Here is a 22,322-nt window from a genome sequence, read left to right as displayed (position 1 = left end):
GGTACCTTCTTTGCTCGTCATTTTCTTTCATTTATTTCTTTTGGTTCATTCTTTCTATTGCTTGAGCGCACTTTTTTTTCTCTTCACATTCACCGTTTGTGTGCAGAGTCGAAAATCCATTGAAATAACTTTAGTCTCTTTCTCTCTGTGTCTCTATCTTTTTATGCTCTTTTTCACTCGCACACTCTATGATACTGATGGTCGATATCATACACGAGATATAACTTAATAGGCGAATCGTAAAAAAATGACAACATTTTTTCCCTTTCCATTGTTTGTTTTTCGTCTTTCACACAATACCGTGAATACCGTATGATAAAATATATTGAGATGTTTTTTGGAAATTATTCGAATTTAGTTGACACCTTATTTGTTGCTTGTATAGAAAACGAATGACAATATGAAGTACCAAATAGTAACGAAATAAGTTGAAATTGGAATGACTCAAGACCTTGCTTCGGTTTTGTATTTGGTTGAATTTATTTTACTGAACATTTACTTCGTTTTCTTTATAACACATGACAGTTGACACGCCCTTTGCACAAACAATCATATGAAAGAAATTCGATTACATTTCATAACTGCCATCAAAAGCACATTTTTCTACAAACAGAACCAGGAATAAATACTGACAACAAAATATTTTCCAGAAAAATAATCGATCTTTTTTCGGTTGACTAGAATTTCTCTTTTGACCACTGAAAAACTTTCGATTTTTCAACAAATTATCATTTAAAAAAAAAATCCATCTTAAAGCTCCGGGATCCAGTAAATTCTAAGTAGAATTTATTTCACTAGGAAAAAAAACAAGGAATCTTTGGGAAAAGCAATTTTTCGGAAATGTGATCGAACGTTCGAAGGAATGAAAACTTTGCGACACCTGATTAAATTTATGAGAATTGCAGAAAATCGAGTAAATAAATGAATAAATTCTGGGACTTTACCATTAGAATGCGATTAAATGGTCGTTAAAAAATGAGTTAATTTTATCAAAAAGTTCTGTATATCAAACGAACATTCTGTTTATGCTCGGCAGCAAAAAAACGATTGAAAATATAATTAAAAAGTAACATAACAAAATATTGATCTGAAAAGTGACTGATTTCGATAAATCACGGTAGTTGATCTTTTAAACACGGGCACCGTTTATTTTTAGATTAAAATTTCAGTTAATAATTGTGCACACTCGAAATTATTTTAAAACAATCACATGATTATACAAATAAAGACTTCCGATAGAGGAAGAATGGTGAATTCAATTGAAAACTTTGTTTAAAACGATTTATAATATGAAATGCAGTCAAAATGTTTGTTGAAGTTTCTCAAAGTTTTCTACTAAATTTCTAAAGAACATTCTTTTTTATTATTATAGACACAATGTTCATATTATTTAATCATATTCTGCGTACAATTTACACGTGCTGTGATCGAACATACTTGCTGCCAAAAGATGATGAAATAAAGCTTATGTGATTATCGACACATTTTTATTCATCGCGTTTATATTGATTTTGGTGCTGATACTCAAAATTCAATGTATTTTTAATTGAGAAAGAAAAACTTTTGTTTTTGAAACACATGTTCACAAAATTCGAACAGTGTTAAAATAGTTTTATTCATAACGGAATGATTTTTTTGGGGCGTTCAAAATATAATATGATTATAATTTATTGGAGTGTTTTTTTTTCTTTTGAATTTTCTTTAATTGGAATTAGTCTGAGTATTCCATTTAAATGAGCGAAGTGACTGTGATTACAAATATCGTTATAACGAATATATTCTCAATTCATTTTGAATCGATGATGACGACAACGTTTCTCAAGCGACATACTGCTGCCATTGTACCATAGATGGCGCACCAATGAATAAACATAAAATCGAATGATCCAACAATATGAATGCACAAATATCATCTATAAACTAGACAGCGTTGAATAAAATGAAGACGAAAATATTTCCACTATTTTTCTTTTTTATGTTTTCTTTTTTAAAGTAAACAAAATTAAGAGTAAGCTACCATGTTTTTATTTAATTGAAATTTTTTGTTCATATTTATCATTCACAGGTACGTAATATTGCACAATTGAATCAAAGAATTTATTAGAGGTATATTTATTGGTTGGAACGATATAAAAATTCGGAAAAGCGGATTCGCAGGAAAGCGTAAGTAGTTTGAGTATTTTGTTTTCCTTCATTCTGTTCAAAAGTGATTCTTCACATTATAACTGTGAACTGATGGCATTGTATATAGCTGATTTTCTTTTCGTAACACGGCAAATGTTCAGTTTGCAAACATGTTGCATCACTTGCTTACCGCTATATATATATATAGTGAATTCGTAACAAATGGTTTTAATTTTGTGGTATGTGTGAGTGTGTTCTTTGAACATCCGGTTGGAAAGGAAAGTAACCAAGACAAAGACATATGTTTTGCTCTTTCTCTAACAATATTGAAAAAAAAAAAAAAAGAATATGAAAATAAATGTGTATCAAAAGAATCTGCATTGAGTTGGTAAGAATTGTTATGTGTCCCGAAATTCGCTTTCAAATCGTGTGTAATTGACAACGAGTGTTGTAAACGAGTACGGAAATCGAATCGCATTTCTTTTTATACCGAATAGAGAGAGAGAGAATTCATGATTACAATTCGATTGCATTCGTTCCCAGCCGAGTGAAACGTGAAAAAAAAATAATAATATTGATCGGAAGACAACGATGACGAAAAAAAGAAGAATGCTTATCGTTTTCAATGAGAAAATACTTCAATGATTCTTGAATTAATCTCACGCCTTACGCATATCGTACACCGTTTTTTTTTCACTCTCTATGGTTTTTTTGTTGTTTTATTAATATCGAGTCAAAATCCGGAGCAAAATGAAGAAAATATAATGGCTCAAAGTTATCGCTAAAGTAAAATTTCAGATGGTGTCTTTGTTGTTATTCCATATTATTCTTTATGCTGTCGATTTGTCATGTCGAACAATGCATTTGCTACTAATGCAGTATGATAGCAACAAATGCAATGTGCGTGTAATGTACTACACCTTATTTGCTGGTACTTCGATTTTTTTTCGGGTTTCTTCAACTTGGCATGATTTAACAATAGACAATTATTTTACCTGAGTTCCGTCCGATCAATAGTCTCACCTACAAACTCACATCGACAACAGCGATAATGATTATGACGACGTCGACGACGACGATGCACACGTCTCCACCAACTATGTGATGCTATTGTGTTTCGTCCTTATAAATTTTTTTCTTCGCCTTTGTTTCGTGTACCGTTGTTTGTTTCCTTTTTATCGAATATGGTGTGTTCGCTGTGTAGTTTGGTTTGATATGCAATTTTTTTTTTTCTTCAATTCTTCTTCCTCTTGATTCTGGGAAAAAAAATACGCACGTTCTATCAAATTTGCTGTTTTTCTCTCGCTCTCTTCATCTAAATGCACTATTGTGCACTGACGATGAACAGCAAACGCGTTCAATTTTTTTTTTGTGTATGTAATTCTTACAGTTGTTGCTGGTTATTCATTTCTCGCTTGGCTGTGATACGTTTCGCCTTTCTTAAAAGACGATTTATTATTATATTTTTGTGAGGTTTTTTTTCTCTTCTGCATTACATAAAAAAGGTCTTTATTCGAAAATAACAATGAAAAACACTGGTGGAGTAGATAAATATTTGGATCGAATTGCAGTTTAACGGCTCACAGAGAAATACTATAAATGTTTTCGTAGTTGCTTGGTATTTTCAGCGAACGAACGAAAGAAAAAATAAAATGTTGAACAGAGAGTGTTTCTTTCGTTATTATTATCATCACTATCCATGATTCGTTGTTGTCGCTGATGTGTATTTTTCTTCCCTCGGTATTCTTTCTCTATCTCTCTCTTTTCTCATATTTTTGGTAATTTCATGTGCGTTGTGGAACAGTCTTGCGCAATTTTTTTTAAAAAGCGTGATACTACTCCCGTTTTGCTGTTATTCTGTACACATGTTTTTTTTCGGCGTATTTGGTAAGAGTCTCTCTGTGGCAGAGAGCACAAAATCTTTCGATTGTTCAAGTTTTACAAGATTGAGAAATAGTACCGTTGGTTTGTTGTTCGTAATTCCGACACAAAAGAAAAACTGTTTAATTCTTCTTCGTCTTCGTCGTTGTTTCTTTTTTTTTATTATTGTACTTGCTCTTCAGTTGCTGTTTCTTTTTGTGAGTTTTTTTTTTTTTCTTTGTTTTTGAAGTTTGTTTTCCGAGTGTTTTTCTTTTTGATTTCATTCGGTTTGGGGGTTTTATTTTCGTGAATGTGCAATTTAATGAAGACAAGTCTGCAGTCGAAAAGAATCGGCAAACATGAGAATTAAAGAAAGAGAGATCAGTGTGAATGCGTAAGTGCTGAATGATGTCATTTAACAATTTCAATCTTGTGCACGTCTTATTTGGCTGCATTTCCATTTGAAAGAATCAAGTTGAGTTACAACAACATTTAACGCAGCGAGGATAGAAAGAGTACGAGTATCCATGGCCAATGATACTTGGTACTACAAAAGGTAGCATTACAAGCGATGGCCTAATTATCAATGTTTCAAACTTTAATCAACGCAATATTGATCAGCTTGTCAATTCACTGGTGTGTCAGTTGTTGTTGTGTTTTTTTTCTTCTTCATAGAGCCAGTTTTCTTATTCTTTTTCTTGTATGCACGCACGCGTACTATTTGGCTCATTAATTCTTGTTTCTCTCTCATGTCAAGTTTCGCATAAAAGTAATTCTTTCTTGTCGAATTCATTTAACCCACAAACGGTAAAGTGTTATTTTTTACTTCGTTTTTTTTTTTTTTGCAATATATTTGCCAGTTTTGGCTTTATCATTGGCGTGCTGAAGCGCTTCTAAATATATTGTCACACACAGAGACATATAATAGTTGATTGCGTGTACGAGTCTCTGATCGTATATTACCATATTATAATGCGTAACAAGAAATGGCAGTTTTTTGTTGTTGTTGTTCGTCGTCTTCTGTCTGTATTAGGCGCATATTATGTGTGTTGGACGAGCGTGTGCGTTGCAAATCATTCAAATGCAAATACACAAACCAATCAAATGTATAGGCGATCCGTGCACGGTGCACAAAAAAAATAGATTCTTTCTTTTTCGTATATTCAAGGCCATCTGGGCTCAATGAGTGAACGTAAATGGATTCTTTGACTATTATACATTTTTTTGCGTTGCATTTGGACGCACTGTTTGCACACCACACACAGTTTTTATGTTGTTGTTCTTTTTTTGATTGAATACTTGATTTAGTGTGTTAGAGGCCTCAGGCGTACACCGCATTTATTTGGTTCGTTCGAATGGAACAAATGCACCATCGTGCGGCAGAAATAAATTTCTGAACGTCATTGAAACAGGATTGGCACATCTTCAATCATCTGCAGCCAACGTGTGCCATCGATTCTCACCACTAATGAATTTTTGGCCATATTTGTTTCGATGGTGTGGATGTTTCGGGGGATATTTTTTTTTTGCATCGAAGAAAATGTGTAAAACAAAAGAACAATCGTGTACCATTTTTTTTTCTTTGCCATGAATATACACCGTATATTCTGAAAGAGAATAAATCGACAAACGGTCAAACAACTGTGTGTATGCCATTGTTTCTGTCTTGCCATCTTGTTATTTTTCTCTGGGATTTTTCAATTTTCTGTTGCGCTTCTTTTCTCTCTCATTCTCTATATCACTCACTCGGACACTTTTGATTTGTTTCGATTTATATTTTATAGCATGATCGAATTGAGACCAATGTACTTTGGACCGTTGAGTTCAAGTGATTTTTTTTATGTTCGTTTGTTTGTTATGTTGAAAGAAAAAAAAAACACACACACAAAATAATTACAAAAGAGAGAGAGAAAAAGTCGACTAAGGCAATTAAAATAATACCGCGCGCAGCAGTTATTCAAATAATGTGGAAAAATCATCGATTCAAGAAACAACAAAAAAACGACTACAAAAAATGTCGTCGTCACTGTTTATTTTTCCTTCTGTTTCGTTGTCATTCTTTTTTTTTATATAATTTTTTTTCATCGGGCATAAATCTTTTGCCAAATATAATCTGCTTATCAATCTCAATTATTTTCTTTTAAAGTAAATCTATGCACTTGTTTTTTTCTTTCTTTTTTCGCCTCATCGGTGACTCTCGTTCATTGCTTTCGTTTTTTTTTAAATGAGAGCTAAATTTAGGTTCTATTTGGTTAATTGTTTAGTATTTATATATATTTTCGGTTATTATCTTATGTCAATACATTTATATATATTTCGCCATAATGAAGATTATGTGTATTGTTATACATTTGTCTTCATATCGGTTGGATGTTGTCATTGTCTGTTTTTTTGAACTCAATTTTTGCGTGATTGTAACGGTTGACAAAACCGATTTGACAGAGAGGAAAAAAAGACAAACAACAACGAAAACAAAGAATACAGAAATCGCGACACAAACAAACAACGACAAAATGTTCAAATAGATTTGTTCTAATTTAAAATGTGGGTTTGAAAACTCACAGCAGCGCAAATATTTCTCGATTTCATTCTTTTCATACAGATATTTGCAGATGAATTAAAACGGTTGTTACAGGTAATATAGGGTGCGCCCATAAAGTCTTCGTTTATGAAACAAAAAAAAACAATCGATGAGAAAGAGAAATTACTATCGATGTTTTTATTTCAAAAAGGTTATAAAAAGAATCGCAGAAAAAAAAAGTTCTTCCAAAATTGGTCTTGAAGTAAAACGATGAATGAAACATTGTTCAGCGACGTCCAATTTTCATGGTGTGTACCTGAACGATTCGTTTCACATTTTTTGAATCGCAAATAAGCGCGTTTTTTTTCTATTTCTCACAAAAAAACGATACTTTAATTAATATGCGATGTAATTTATAGAGGCCGCATTGAGAACAACAACATACATACAAACACTTCCAATTACATTCGGTTGATTTGGCGCACAAGCGCACGAAATGCACTTTGTCAGTTTAAAATACAGCACAAATATTACAAACCAAGCAAAAAATGCCTTCTCTTTATTATAGAAGAGTTAGCTGTTGTCTCTAATTCAGCCAATTTGATTTTCAATTCACTTTATGTGTTTCTTTTTTAATCACAAATTCAAAGGTAAACGACGACAAACCAAATATATAAAAAATTATTAATACCGAGAATAGCGAAAAAAAATACAGTAACACACTCAAAATAGCAGTGCCAACGACAGCGACAACAACAATGACGCCAATACCTCTACAAACTAGGTACTCGAAGGTCATTTGCACCCGTGCGCGCAATAGTAACTCGTTTTTGTCCACATTGTTCGATTTAAATAAAAAAAGTATATTTCTATTGGTAAAACTTGATTAAATTTGATTTCTAATGATAATTTCCAAAAGATTCTGGAATTTGGAAAAATGAATTAAGATTTCGAATTGCATTAGAAGAAAATATAGGCTGTTATGCACCAATAATTGATCAGGACACACCTTAAGGCTTAGCTTCCTATGAAAAGACGATCAACTGAAATTAAAAATTCATATGAAAATCCAATAAATTCGAATGGTATACTTATGAAGAAATAATTTCCAATTACTAATAGATTGGCGATAATGTTTCGTTTCAACTTTTCATAAATACGCAAATTGCGCCGGTGAACACATCACACCGAGCATTTTTTGTGTGCAAGCTCAAGTAAGCACCGGCACTGGTAATAGAGAGACCGAGATGCAAAATTCACATTACGAATAACGTTCATGCATAAAATATGCAGAAAATGATGGTTCTTCATTTTGGTGAATAAAATCCAAAATAGACAAATAATAACTCGCATCAAACGCAAAAATATTCATTTATGGTAAATATTTTGTGAATTTGTTGTGTGCATTTTAGTGCATGCGTGAAAAAGAGCAACGTGATGCAAGAGTTTTGATGCAAATCATGCAAACATATATATATACACACACACAAAAATAGAGACATACACTTCAATAAGGTGCCAGCGCAACATTGAAAAAACGGTTTTTCCATTGTAATTCGGCACAGTTTTTTTTCTCTCGTCCAAATTTGTTGCAACTTAATTTTTCAGAACTGGCAAGTACATGCAAAGACAAAAGTCATATTTCGGTTAGACGCCAGGCTGCTATCAAACCAAATATATAGATATGTGTGTTTTTTTATCGGTCGTTCGGTCGATCACTTATTTCCATTTAATCGATTGATTTTCTGTCTATACGAATAATATTTTGTGTGTTTGAAGAAAAAAAAAGAGCGATCAAAAATTTCAATGCAAACATTGCACAAAATCGAATTTGATAGAGTCAGGTCGTTTTTATTCATTATATCACACTTATTCATTCGTTAAACGCATATGAATTGGACTTTGGCACACTTGTGCGTACGCAATTATTGCTTGCATATGTCGATCAGAAAAAAAAGTTTCGAGTCTATATTGTTATTGATTTTGAACTTCAGCAAAATCTCTCCACGCGTACACGTCATAAACATACACACACACATACACATGCACTTTTCGGCAACGATTGTGTTCAAAATTCACATGGGAAATTGGCACTGCAGTGTACGATTTTCTGCAAAAGATGCACGCATATTGCATACGCATTGTGAACAGCAGAGCGCTAACTGGCAGAGATTTTCTTTTATACCATTTTAAAACGAATTAGGTTAATTATTACAAAAATAGCGAACAAAATGAAACGAGCGTTAGCTGCAGTGCAACAACAACAACCACAGAAAAAAGAGTTGCACAGAAAATGAGCATTTAGAACGAATGCGTGTTCGAAAAGTATGTGCTTGAATGCCATAAACATTACAAGTATTCTTCATCGGCGAATCTCTTGAACATTTTGGATTCTGTATTTTTTTTTCTCTCTCTTCCTTTTTGTTGAAAAAGAAAATTGTTCGGAATTACTTAACATGCACCGTATGGAAGGCGGAAAATGGTATTCTCAGATCACACAAACTACCGGGTGTTTTTTATAAGTGTCTCACAAAATTTTCAAATTCGGATCAGATTTTTGAAAATCAAAATTCACACCCTCCCGTAGTGAGACAAAAAGAGAACACAATTTAACAAAAATAATGCAATTGTTTTCATACGAAATGTCTTTTATTTTCATTTGCTTCTTGACCATTTCAATTGTTTACTCGAATTACGAAATGAATGTGTGTACTCGTATCGCACGTGCACTAGTGTGTGTGTTCGCAATTCAAAATAGCAACATATACAAAAGAATCACTGATTTTAATTGCAACATTATGTGTATTGAGCTATGAGATAATGATAAACTAATATTGTCTTCCATATCAGTGTGCAGCACAAAAACTCTCAAAACCAATTTAAAGCATTTAATTTCTATTCTGGCAGTGTGTCTGGATTGTTTATTTCTATCTATTCGCTTATCTTGTACCATTATTGTTGTTGGGTTTTTATTTTTCTCGTCTCTTGCTTTTTTTGCACGCGCGTTCGCACACCCTTTCGATTATCTTCAATTGAAAAGATTGAACTATTCCAAAGTGTAGAGAGTTTTGCTTAGATTCATTTAGCGCGCGCACACACATACATTTACACACAATTTGTTGCTAGATAACTTCAAAATGAGCACAGAACGGAAAAAAATGCGCTCTCAATCATAAATTACAAAATCTCATCTCGGTTGGAGAAATGTGGACGAAGAAGAAGAAGTAGAAGAAGAAGAAAAATGATGAAGACCCAATTCTAATTAAATTCTGAGATTGAACGTTACGATTTTGGAGCAGTATTCTTCATCTGGCTGTTAGAGATGATATACAGAGCCAGCTAATGTTTTTAGCGTATATAAATTATCTGAATGGAAAATCAATTATTGCTTTGCAACAAACAATTTGCAAATGTTTGATTGTATATAAAATAATCAGGAGCCGACACTCCATTAGTATTTAGCTGTTTGTTGACAAAAGCCTCGGTCATCTCATCTTTTCGGTCGGATATGATCCGAAAACGAATGAATGCGTCAAACAGTAGCCAGTTGCGATTGACTGCACGTGTTTATATTACGTCAATGAGATAGATAGATGCATATTACAATTCAATGAAGAAGAATGGACATCATTGTTTAGCACATATTATGCTTTGCAAGTATTATCGAATTTGTACGAACAAAAGCATCTCATAAGCCTAACCATTTCAGCTCTCGTTCACTCGCACACACACTCACACACTTGCATACATACAACATGGGCATAACCGATTTGCAATTATATTACCATTGCACATTTAATGTACATGCAGATATTCTCTTTTCATTTATAAATTATCTGTGCGCCGCTTCATGTAATATTTGTTCATCAATACACATATTTTTCGTGGCTGTTGTCGATAATTCAATTGGTCTTCTATTTTATTTCTATTCACGCTGAATGAGCTCATTTTGTCGGGTTACGCTTTTTGTTGAATCTGCCGCTTCTGTTGCTGTTGCTGTTGTTGTTGTTATTATTTGTTCAAACGCTTATCGAATCGTTCATTTTCAATGTAATAATTTCGGTGTGTGTTGTTTCATTTCTTCAGTGTGCTCTCTTTTTGTTTCAATGAAGAAAACCATTTTTTTTTTTTTTTGTTTGGTTTTGTTTCATTTCTCTCGTTCATTTTACGGCCATTACAATCATTGAGTCCATCATGGTATAGTATAAAATAATGTGTGTGGAAATGTTACGAGAAAGATATGAGCACAACGATGACGATGACGATGAAAAAAAAATTACTGCCATAGCCTATACTATAACTATCATATTACCGCGAGCTGTTATTATCAAACTTAAATAATAAATATATTTATTAGTTCATACCGTATTTACATGCATATGTACAAAGATTGGCCAGTGCATGGCTCAAACATATAGGCAAGAGTAAGAGAAAAAGATAACGAAAGCCTCCCGCTATAAATTGTACATTTTTGTGATATAATCAACCGTGGCGGTGGTTATTGATATCGGACGTGTGCGAAAGAGAGAGGGATTGAGAGGACGGGCGACTATGTGCAAACGACCGCGAGCCAATGTAAAACAAACCAAAGAAAAAAACAAGACCAAATAAAACGACTTCAAACCATAGATTTAATACAAGTTTTTTTTAATTCTGGAATAATTTAACATTATTATTATCGATGAACCTAATGACGATGTCCAATTTGGGATTCTTCATTTTCGATGAAATAATCAATTTTCTAATAGAATCACCTACTTTCGAGCACAAAACTATCAACAAGAAGCTCAGCAATTTTCTTATCACATCAAGATATTCGGAAATTAAAATTTGATTGTGTTTTAACTCATTTTTTTTCACTGGTTGTCTGTCTCTCTTTTTTGTCTTCACCTGATTTCTGTTCGACATCGTTAATCACACGATTCTTGTCTTCTGAATTTAACGGTATTTTTTTTTTATTTATAAAAACCGATTATTATCCGATAAAATACAACATCCATGGGTGTTTTTCGGTATATAAAGTCTGTCCATCTTTGGTTCGTTTTTACATCAGCCAAACGGTACGATACATACATCGTCAATGGACCATTGACAATGGTTATGATCAATTGCAATGAAAAGCATTATCGTGAAAAATAAAATTTACTTAGAATCTCTTTGTCATTTAATGGATGAGCATGAATAAAACAACAAGCTTTTTTTTCGTTGGAATTGTTGAATCCACAGCATATGTACATTATATTCTATCATTATAGTGTTATCGAGACTTTGTGTGTGTATGTATGTGCTCGTGAGTATGTTTAAAATGCACATCAAATGTGAATTGCGAAGCTTCGCTTGCTAATGCGCCAACAAACTTGGCTTTTGTTCGGATACAATGGGATTAACTAAATAGATTATGTATGAATATTTACCATTGCCTGATCGATGGCTTTGTGGATAGTTCACATGAAACGAGGGAGTGAAACCGAGTGCATTGCATTTCAAATTTTCAATTGAATTGGCAACATTTCAAATGAATACACAACCGTTAGTATGATGATATTAGAATTTGTGGCATTGTTTATGTGCATACCACCCGACATTATTCATAAATGTTAGAAGCAGCAAAAAAAAAAAATCATCATACTTCGACACATTCAAAACAGCCAGAAAGAACATACCGCATTAACCATTAATCGAAATTCAAGTATTTGTACATATAAAACAACAAGAGGAACACCAGCAAACACGGACAACAGCAAGCCCACGATAATAAACAGAACTTGAACCATTGAAACAAATTCACAACGATACATACACCGTTGATACAGTTCATTTTTCAATATAAGTTTCTCTTGTTTTCTATCACCCGTTCGTTCGCTCACCAATATTTCCATTTATTCGCAGTAAATTGTTTGATAATAATAATAATTGCATTAGCATATGGTTTGTACTATCGGCCAACAACGATATGTATTGCGATCGCATCGACGGTGCTCTATCGTGTATATATTGGAATTGAGTCAATGTTGTTGTTGTTCTTATTTTTCTACGTTTTATTAATCTTTTTCTTCTTCTTTTTCTTGTTCATATCGTGCACTAACAGTACATCTATATGGCATTTGCTTGTGTGTGTGTGTTTTGTTGTTAAAACATTAGACCCACACAAGCTCATTCTACCCACATTACGGAGTGAATGCGCAAAAAGAGCGCACATTGCCCGTTCTAATGCGGGCTTATGAACTGTATGTATGTATTAGAATTAGAATTTCATACTGTACAACTATACTGTACTTGTTGTTTTGTTGTTGTTCTGTCGGTATTTTATCAATATGTGTATACGGTAAAATAAAAACACCGCTGTTGTACTATTTCATCGGATGAAGAGAAGCGAGCGAGCGCGCGCTCATTCGCTCGCGTTCCGCTATTAAAACGAAATCCATCCATGCAATGCCGAAATACATACGCTCTCGTTGAGTGTACAGCACACGATGCAGCCAGCAGCACATGTGTATGTTTTGTAGTCTTTAGTTATGTATAACACAATTTCATTGCGGTACGGGATATATGTGCGACGTTCGCATCGATTCGTGTTGGCAGTCTGAAGCAGCACTTACTTGATGCAGCCTTCTTGTATGAATAAATGAACTTATGTTTTGTTTGATTTGGTTGTTGGCTGTAGTGAGATGGGCTGGTGTATTTTCAATTCATGCAACCAAACGCTATGTATCCACAATGCGATTCATTCTCGTATAGCAAGCACAAACGAACACTGTTGCAGCGCCAACGCGGTTGTCGTAAGTTCGTTTGCCGCATTTGAACCAAAACCAAATACAGAATATCGGAATATGTATATCTTTAGATGGTGCTTACACACAGCTACTGAGATGCATTCGAATAAATATTTTTCATTCGAATTTCGTTCAGATAAAAAACAATTTAAAACTTTCTTTCATTGGTAAAAATATTTTCGCACAAAGAAAAAACAACATCAACAACAACATTATCATGGTAAAACGAAGTGTGCACGCACGCTAAAGATTTTGTATGCATTCTATATACGAATGCGAATACAGCAAACGCGCGCACAAGAGAAAAAGAATCATATCGTGAAGAAAACAACAACAACAATAATAATAACAACAATGAACGATGAAGCGAAGCACAGCTACGAAGTAGCAGCCACAGCGATGACGGCGACAACAACAACAACAACGGCGGCGGCGACTACGATGACGACAACGGCTCACAGCTACGAAAAGAGTAGTGGAAAATTGTGTATGCTATGGCTGTACTGTTGGAAACCACAGTCTTTAAACGAACATTGTGTCGATCACACCACATTAAATCACACACAAAAATACATTTTGATGAATGTACTATATAATTCCTATGCTCTTTCTCGGCTACCGAGTGAAGTGAACGGAAGAGCGAAAAGCCAACGATAAAAAGGAAAAATAGTGTGCAGTACACGTGCCGGGTGGATTTTTGTCATTTTTATAAATCATTTTTTTTTGTTTTTAAACACGAACAGAAGAAGAAGAGGGAAAACCACACAGATATTTGTTATAGTCTCTTCGACTGTTAATCGGCGAATATTTGTATTTATTGAATGACAATTTTGATTGATTCAAAGCCGGAATTAAGAATGAACATTGATTCTATCTAGAGATAAAGCGAAAATATAATAAACGGAAAATTGCCACATAGTGACATAAAACGCATTTGTGCAATCGAATCTGAGTTTCCGAATGCGTTTTCGGCACACATTGTTGTGTGTGGTGAGAAAATCGATTTTTGAATCGTAAAACGCACGATAGAACGAATCGAAACAAATTTTCGAAACAACGAACAATAGACGAGAAAGAGACGAAATTAAAATAAAAAGAAACGTTTGTCAACAAGACCCGACAATTGGTCAAGTGGATATTATACTTACAGAGAGCAGAAAGTGTCGTGCGAATGCACTTGATTTGTGTCAAAACATTGAGGTGGCTAGTGCGTAATTTACATTGAACAAATCGGAAATTAGATCAAACTAAAAGAGAGCCAAAGAGAATTATTTGTGTAGTTTTTTTTTAATTTTCATTCGTTAAGTTTTTGTTGTCTTTTGTATTTGATTTTCACATCGGCAAAAAAAAAAGAGAGAACTAAATGCATCTATACACAACTATGAGTGGTTATGACTGAAAAGATAAACTGTATATGACAAAACGAATAAAACTATGACTATGTAATGCACACACATTGAGTGTATGAATCAAATGTGTTTTGACTGCTCATTCGCGAATCGACAACGATTGTAAATAAGCTTGATAAATCGAACATGTGATTTTAGAATCGGTGGGGTGCGCGTACATTTTAAACGCATTTTGTTTCTCCTTTGTTCATTTATGGTTTTTTTTTTGATATAGTTGCTGTCGCAATTATCAATGGAGTTTTTCAAAGAATAAACAATTTGAGAAGTGAATTTTATATTTTGACGCAAGAAAATCTATATTATTGCATTTATTGATCCTGTTGCACATAGAATTTTGATGAGCATCAGTGCAAAAACTATAAAAAAACGATATTTTACACATAAAGATATAAAGATACCATAGCAAAACATAAGATTTAGAATGTTGTTGTCAAATCTAATCGAATACATCGTTCATTCACCATTTACATGTGCATAGACTATAGTAAATTGTGTACAAATGGACACGCGTCACAGAAATCGGTCGAAAGACATCGAGTGATTTTTTTTCTTTTCGCTTTACGTAAAACCGATATTTTTTTTTAAAGAAGCATACCAAAACTTAAACAAAAACAAAACAGCAAACCAAAATACATAAGTTAAGTGAGCCGAACCGAATCAGAAAAGATATTAAAAAAAATATTATGTGCACGCGTGTATCTCTTGGTCTACAATATATAAATAAGTGATTGTACAACAAACAAGAGTAATCATAATTACTGGTATCACCAAGCAGAAAAACGCGAATAAAATTTATTTTAAACAGTAATATATAAGGGAAAACGCGAAAAAAATACAGTGGTAAAGAAGTGCTCTTGACGCAAAATATAACAGCACTTTAACACAACAGAAGCGAAACATTTTTGACAACAAAACCGGTGCATAAAGTGTCGAGAAAGGGAAAGAGAAACACATTACAATTGTTGATATAGATATCGAACGAAAGGCATGTTTACATGTTGATTCGAGTTCGATTTTTTTTCTCTGTTTCTCTTTTTTCACTCTCTCATTTGCATTAAACCGTGCTGCTCAAAAAAACAAATATTATACAATTTGACACAAAGTGAAAACAATAAACTTATTCAAAACGAAACAACACACACACAGAGAGAAAAAACCCACTATACATCGAATGCGGAGAGAGCAAGAGAAATTGGCTGCAGCTTCCAGAGTAAGCGAACGAACTTTTGTGTGTGCATAAATTATTGTCACCCCGTTCAGCTGCCAAGGGACATACATTCTTAAGTTGCGACAAAGCATCCGCATTGAAACATTTTTTTTTATTTATTTATTTTCACGTGCGAGTGTCTATGTCTTTATCTCAGTGCGTTTTTTGAAAATGTGTATATATCGTGCCTTCTGTATATAGAAACATCCAAATCAGTGAATCGATCCGGTTTGCATAATTTGGGTGTAATCAATGTGTGCAAATTCACCTCAGTGAATCAATTTATTTATCAATTAACATTGAACTGAAAACAATAAGAATATTTTTTACATAAGACAACCAAAAATAATAAAATCACATAAATCCACTCAACTATCATTAGAGTACCGAGATACGCCGATTGTGAAACGAATGAGTCAAAAACGTGAATCGATTTTGCACTGGATTAAATTGATGAGAAAATAAGATAGAAGAATAAAAACACTGAACAGAATATACTTCTACATCTATTTTACTGTGTATTTGCGATCCAAAACAAACAAGGACTTCAAACAACCCACAGACTATTTGCAAATGCGTTCGAATGGTAAATGATTAATTTTGCTTTATTTTAACTGGGTAAAATGCCGTTTGGCGCATTAGCGTCAAATCAATAGCACCCGGTATTCTTTTTTTTCTTTTCTAAATCATTAACAATTAGACGATTTTTTGCCCAAAATACAAATTCGGTAAATTTGAAATTAGACATTGATCATCGTGATAACATTTACATACATTTCGCCTGAAAATTTGGTAATTTAGTAAGTTTTTTGGTTTCTTTATGGACTGGTTATTACGACGCGGAATGGAACGGAATTTTGTCATCGAAATTCTTTGTGTCGGTAACTTCAATGTTCCCGGCGAAAACACGAAAATAAACGACAACAACAACAATAAAAAATTTTTCCGAAATTCTCATATAAATGCTTCCGTATAATAACTGTTTGAGATTTAACGCCGTACGAACCGTTATCTTACGCATCGTTTATTGTTGACTCTATCTGAATCCGAACAATATAAACAGTTACGTATATTTATATAAATTGTCTTTATTACTTTTTGCATCTATCTCTCTCTTTTTCTTTCTCATCACCGAAATTTTCATCTTCTCAATTTGTCACGCATTATTCAATGTATACAGAATCTTCAACTGTTTAAATCCAAAAGACGCACGATTTATCAATAATCACTTTCGTACGTCTCTAACTTCATTTTTTTTCTATTATTCATTTAATTGGGCAATTTGAAACGTATCAATTCGAATACCATTCAATATATATACCGTTTCATTATCGAAATACAACAAGAAGAAAGCAATTTCGGTGTGAGGTGTGCATTTATTTATATCGATTTTTCCTTCCCATAATGAGTTCAGAGCACCGAATCTGAAATGAAAAATCGACAAAAAGCAACGGCATCATAGAATGATGTGTAAGAGAGTATGTTATTATTTATCGCCAATTTAAGGCGTATCGAAACACAAATAAAAACATGAACAACATACAATAAACAAACAATTTTTTTTAAATAAATGTTGTAATGCTTGATTTATTTGTTTCGCTCTTTTTTCACGCCGTTTGCAGATCAGAATATTTCGAATGTAAAAGATCGAGCATGTTTTCATGATTTAATCGAATGCACTTACTTTACTGTTCATTTTGTTCGAGCTAATCAAAGATCGAAGTATTCTTTTCTATTGATTTGAGAATGAGGGTTGAGTTTAAAGAAAAAGAATTTCATGAAAATCAGAGAAGACAAAAAAATGATTCATGCAAATGAAAGAAAAACAGAGACATGTTGAATGAAAAACGAGTAACGCTACTTTATTACACATAACGGTCAAACAAATGTTTACGGAGAAAAAAAAATTCGACGATTTCATCTGTTTTTTTTTTTTTTGTTGTTTGTAATTTCTTGTTTGTCATCGCACTGGTTTTTAGCCAGTCTTTTTCTGATTATTTCCATTCGTTTCTCATAAATTCTTGCAAACGTACTTCAACGACAATTCGCGAACGAAAAAAAATAAAAATATAACCGTTTTGAACCAGCACTTCAACGAGCAAATAACTCAACCCAGCGAAAACATAATATTCAAGCAAGAATCTAGTGCGTATATATGAATGGATGTGTGCGTGAAAAAGGAAGATAAAAATGACATTTTTTCAACATTTTTAAAATCACTTTTTTTTTCGTGTTTGCGTTTCATTTTGGCATCATTTCACATAGCTTTTATTTTATGCGTTCGACAAGGAATCGCCGTTTGAAATGTCAAATAATTCCGACGAAGAACAAGATTATATTAAATTCTTTGTAATTTGCCCGAATGTCAAATAAGAATTTGACATATGACACATGGAATTTATTCGGATGGTATGAAAATTTAATACCAATTAATTTATTTAAAAGCCGATGCGATGGGATTTATACCGATGCGATGGGATTTATTCATTTTGCAAATATTTAGCGTGAAATGAGGCGAGCTTCAACGAAATAATGCAAATAGACTTATGGATATGCAATTTCCAAAAGCAATAAAAATGTCGGTCGATGTGGCATCGTCAAATATTCATATGACAAAATGAAATACACTTCAGCCGGCATCGATTGTTTCGCTGGAAGCGAAATATCCTACATATCGTTTCGACGAAAATTCAATTGTCGTATTCATGTGAACGGATGAGTAAGCGAGTTGCAGTGTGTGTGTGAGAGAGAGTTTGTATGTGACCCGGTGACCGATTGATAAACATGCCGCATATGATGCTCTTCCTTATAGAATTTGTCTTGTTTTGGTTGGATTTTTTGTTTCGTCATTAATGCGCATGCGTTGTTGACAAAGTTCATCCATGCCATAACAACCCACTCGGTGTAAAATGTTATGGTTCGGTTTTTTTTCTTTTTGTCATTGCAAATGTGCAACGGAATCTATTATCTCTCGGTTTTTTTAGCTTTTCACCAATCGACCAAGTGGCTAAGAATTCCATGCACATATTGCTTACACAGAACTTTTTTTTTCTCTTCTAATTGTTCGTGTTAATATGTTGTTGTGTTTGCCGCTGCTGTATTTTTGCATAACAAAAGAACTTCAACTGACCTCTTGAGCAAGTTTTTTTTTTGTGAAACACTAATCGTGCAACGAGGTACGTTCATTGAGAATTTTTTCTTTCTCTTTCTCTCTAGCATTCTCTTTCATTTAAACCAATTCAACTTTTTTTTTCTATTGCAACATACATATACACATTTCCAAGTTAACAGAGTGCAACGGACATGAACGAATTTATGCAAATTAAGTCTAAATAATTTGCTTTAATTAGTGGCTCACAAATTAAATATAAGAATGCTCAACCCGAAAAAGAGTTCTTCTTTTCGTGTGCTCGTTGTGATTTAATTATTGTGTTACAACGAAGTTGACACGAGTTCAAAAGATGTTGAATTTTGGTGAGATAGAGAGATCAGAAAGAAATGTGCATTTATCGAACAGATGGTGAAGCTTTTGAATGTGTATCGAGTGAGAAGAGAGAGAGAGAAAACTAGGGAAAATATGCATGAAATAATTTATGGTGTGTTCATTGCACCAGACAACAAATGTATACGGGGCAATGAAATGCCGATACAAACGTAAGCAGCAATACATAGCCCAGAACACCGTTCTTTTTATTCGCTCTTTTTCTTCATTTGTTTATTGGCGAGAGAGAAAAAAGTAAACGGTATTATTCTCTATTTTATTTCGATTGCAATTGCGAAATGTGCATGCTTAAATACGTGCGTGTGGTTTGTGCTATTTTTTTCTAATTGCATTGCCTTCTTATACTCCGCCATAATTTTTGTTTCTCTTTCTCTCTCTGTCTTCCGTTTATCGTTTGTTTCCTGAGCAATTTTCTCTTTCGATCCAATGTTCATTAGCTTGAATGTCATAGTACAAATGTGTAATGTTGAACTGCTGAGTCATCTTCACTCGGTATGTGGTGCGCATTTTTCCACGCTGAAACAAACGATATAGATAAACGGGAAAGGGTATAAAAAAAAGCATTTTCGTGTGCGTGTCTTTATTTCGGGAAAGCATATGAATTATTGTAAAAACAGGCCACAGAAGAAGTTCACCACATTCTGTGAATAAGTTGAAAACAAAAAACTCGGTGTGTGTGTTTTTCCACAAAAGTTGGTTACTTTGTTCTATCACATTCCCGGTTTTCCATCATCATCATCTTCGTACAATTTTTTTTTTTTTGCCTCATTATGCACAATTTTTGTTTTTGTATTCACTCTGTTCACTTCTTCATTTGCAAGTAGCTGATTCTTTTTTCTTCATTGCGTGTTGCAATAATTACCCACACTCTTTTGCATTACATGCGATTCACTCATTTTTATATGTGTCATGCGTACAAAGCAGCAAAAACCAAGCAAATAGCAGAAGCGAAGAAAAAGAAGAAGAAGAAAAAAACGGCACAGAGAGCCAGTGCGTTATGTGTTGTGTGGTGTGTCTGTATGTGTATGGATTATGTGCAAACCTTGTACAAACAAATCAATGCACCTCAAAGAGATACAAACATCAATGCATACAGTAAATACAGTATGTATAGTATGCTGCTTACACTACTAGACATTAGATGAAGAGAAAAAAATATAGGTGCGCACACGAACATGAAACAAAGAAAAGAAGAAATAAAATACAGAGAGAAGAATTGACGGGGGATAGAACGTTGCGAATGCAATTGCAAATAACAGAAAAAAGAAAAACGAACGGTGTCTCGAAGGTACCGCAGCAATATCGTATGTTTTTAGGCACCTTTTAAAGTGGCCTGACTTACACAGACTTGAAGAGAGAGAGAGAGAGTCCGCCACGAGATACAGCTATGAAATTCTATTGCTTGTTTTTTTTTCACTTCAACTTCTTGAAAATCTTTATTTTCTTCTTCGGTATATCATTTTGCCACACTTTGTTTGTGAGAAATATTACATGGCAAAACGCAATGCACAAAAAACACTATATGACACGGGCTACAATGTTTTATACTCCCTCTCCCTCTCTTCTGTCTTCTGCTTCCAATAAATCGGGAGAGAATATTAATAGTGAAATGCATTACGTTCGGCATACCATCGTGTAAAAGGCTAATAGAATGGCGCATTTCGGATATACTTAATGACAGTTATAATAAGAGCGAAACACACTCATCATACATCGACACATTTGACATCGCGAAGCTCCAATCCGAAATATCATAATATAACAACAACACAAATACACACGAGGCGCTCACAGAGAATGATATGTTTTGCAATATGAAAAGCCCGCTCTATTACGGTGTGACAGCGATGACTCTAGAATTATTATTATGTATTTAAAAAAAAGCATGTAACCGATGATGCATATTTTTCATTAGTACCAACTCATACACCATGTTCGAAATGCAACGTTTATTTTCCATGTGCATGAGAGAAACGGTTGCTTGTTCGTTCAGTCGGTCGGTTGGTCGGTGAGCTTGGTAAAGAGTGCGCGTTTGCCTCTTACATAATCCTTGTGTAAAGATATCTTGCTGTTGGATTTTTGTTGCTGTTATTGATGTGTGTGACGATGCGCTTTCACATAATATTGCCGTACACACTTACCGTTTGAATGGTGTATGAGCTTTGGCAAGAGCCCACACGTTCGTGTATACGTATATATATATATATATATATGGAATTGCTTCAAAAGCCGATACATATCTCTTGTTCGTTAACTTTGTAGTTCGCTACAATACGGTACGGTATCGGCTTTATTATGTATACATCGGTATATATCGACAGAAGTTAATGCAAGCAAACGAAGAAAAAAATGGTGACAACTGCACATTGTAACTGCAATGACAAGAATAGTCGGAAAATGCTGCGTCAAATATGTTATTTATGATGATTAAATGAAAGAGACACCATCCAATACTACTTATTATGATACAAAACCTGGTGGATTTTTCTGTATATTCCAAGAAAGGGACATGTCGTTGTGATGCTTGCATTTCGATGAATTGAATTTGTGTTCGGACAATATTTTCAATAGATAGTTTGACAACAATTGTTTCTATCATATTCCCATACCACACATACAACTCGTGAAGATAGTGATAAACCAAGCGATATTCATTCATCGATCATCGATGAAAAAAATCACCACATTTGGTCGCTTTTACTGCTGCAGTATAATATGGCATTTTCTAATAGAACAATTTATTTAAAAGACTTGCTGCGTGATTGCAAAATCAAGCCCGAATGAATGGGTTCATCGAGCCGGGTTTGAATTGTGTAAATTGTATGTGCATGTATATTTCTGCAATGAGATAGACTCATTCAATTTGGTCGGTCGGTTGATCTCTCTCTCTCTCTCTCTCTCTCTCTCTCTCTCTCTCTCTCTCTCT

The 22,322-nt window shown here is 33.8% G+C and overlaps 1 protein-coding gene across 2 annotated transcripts in view; it reads left to right on the top strand.

The window, feature by feature from the left end:
* LOC116352351 (probable nuclear hormone receptor HR3) overlaps positions 1-22,322 on the top strand; it is a 117,175-nt gene that overhangs the window by 6,053 nt on the left and 88,800 nt on the right. Inside the window, exon 1 of one of the 2 annotated variants that reach the window (XM_031784882.1) lies at positions 13,812-16,480. The exons of the other annotated variant lie outside the window; for it this stretch is intronic. The gene's annotated coding sequence lies outside the window, so the exon portion shown is untranslated. Of the gene's footprint in view, positions 1-13,811; positions 16,481-22,322 lie in introns of those variants that run through there. 2 annotated transcript variants of the gene reach the window in all.

This window comes from Contarinia nasturtii, unplaced genomic scaffold, assembly GCF_009176525.2.
Source record: "Contarinia nasturtii isolate CC-2019 unplaced genomic scaffold, AAFC_CNas_1.1 Cnas_scaffold_187, whole genome shotgun sequence".
Lineage (NCBI taxonomy): Eukaryota > Metazoa > Arthropoda > Insecta > Diptera > Cecidomyiidae > Contarinia > Contarinia nasturtii.
This window is presented reverse-complemented; position numbering and strand designations above follow the sequence as displayed.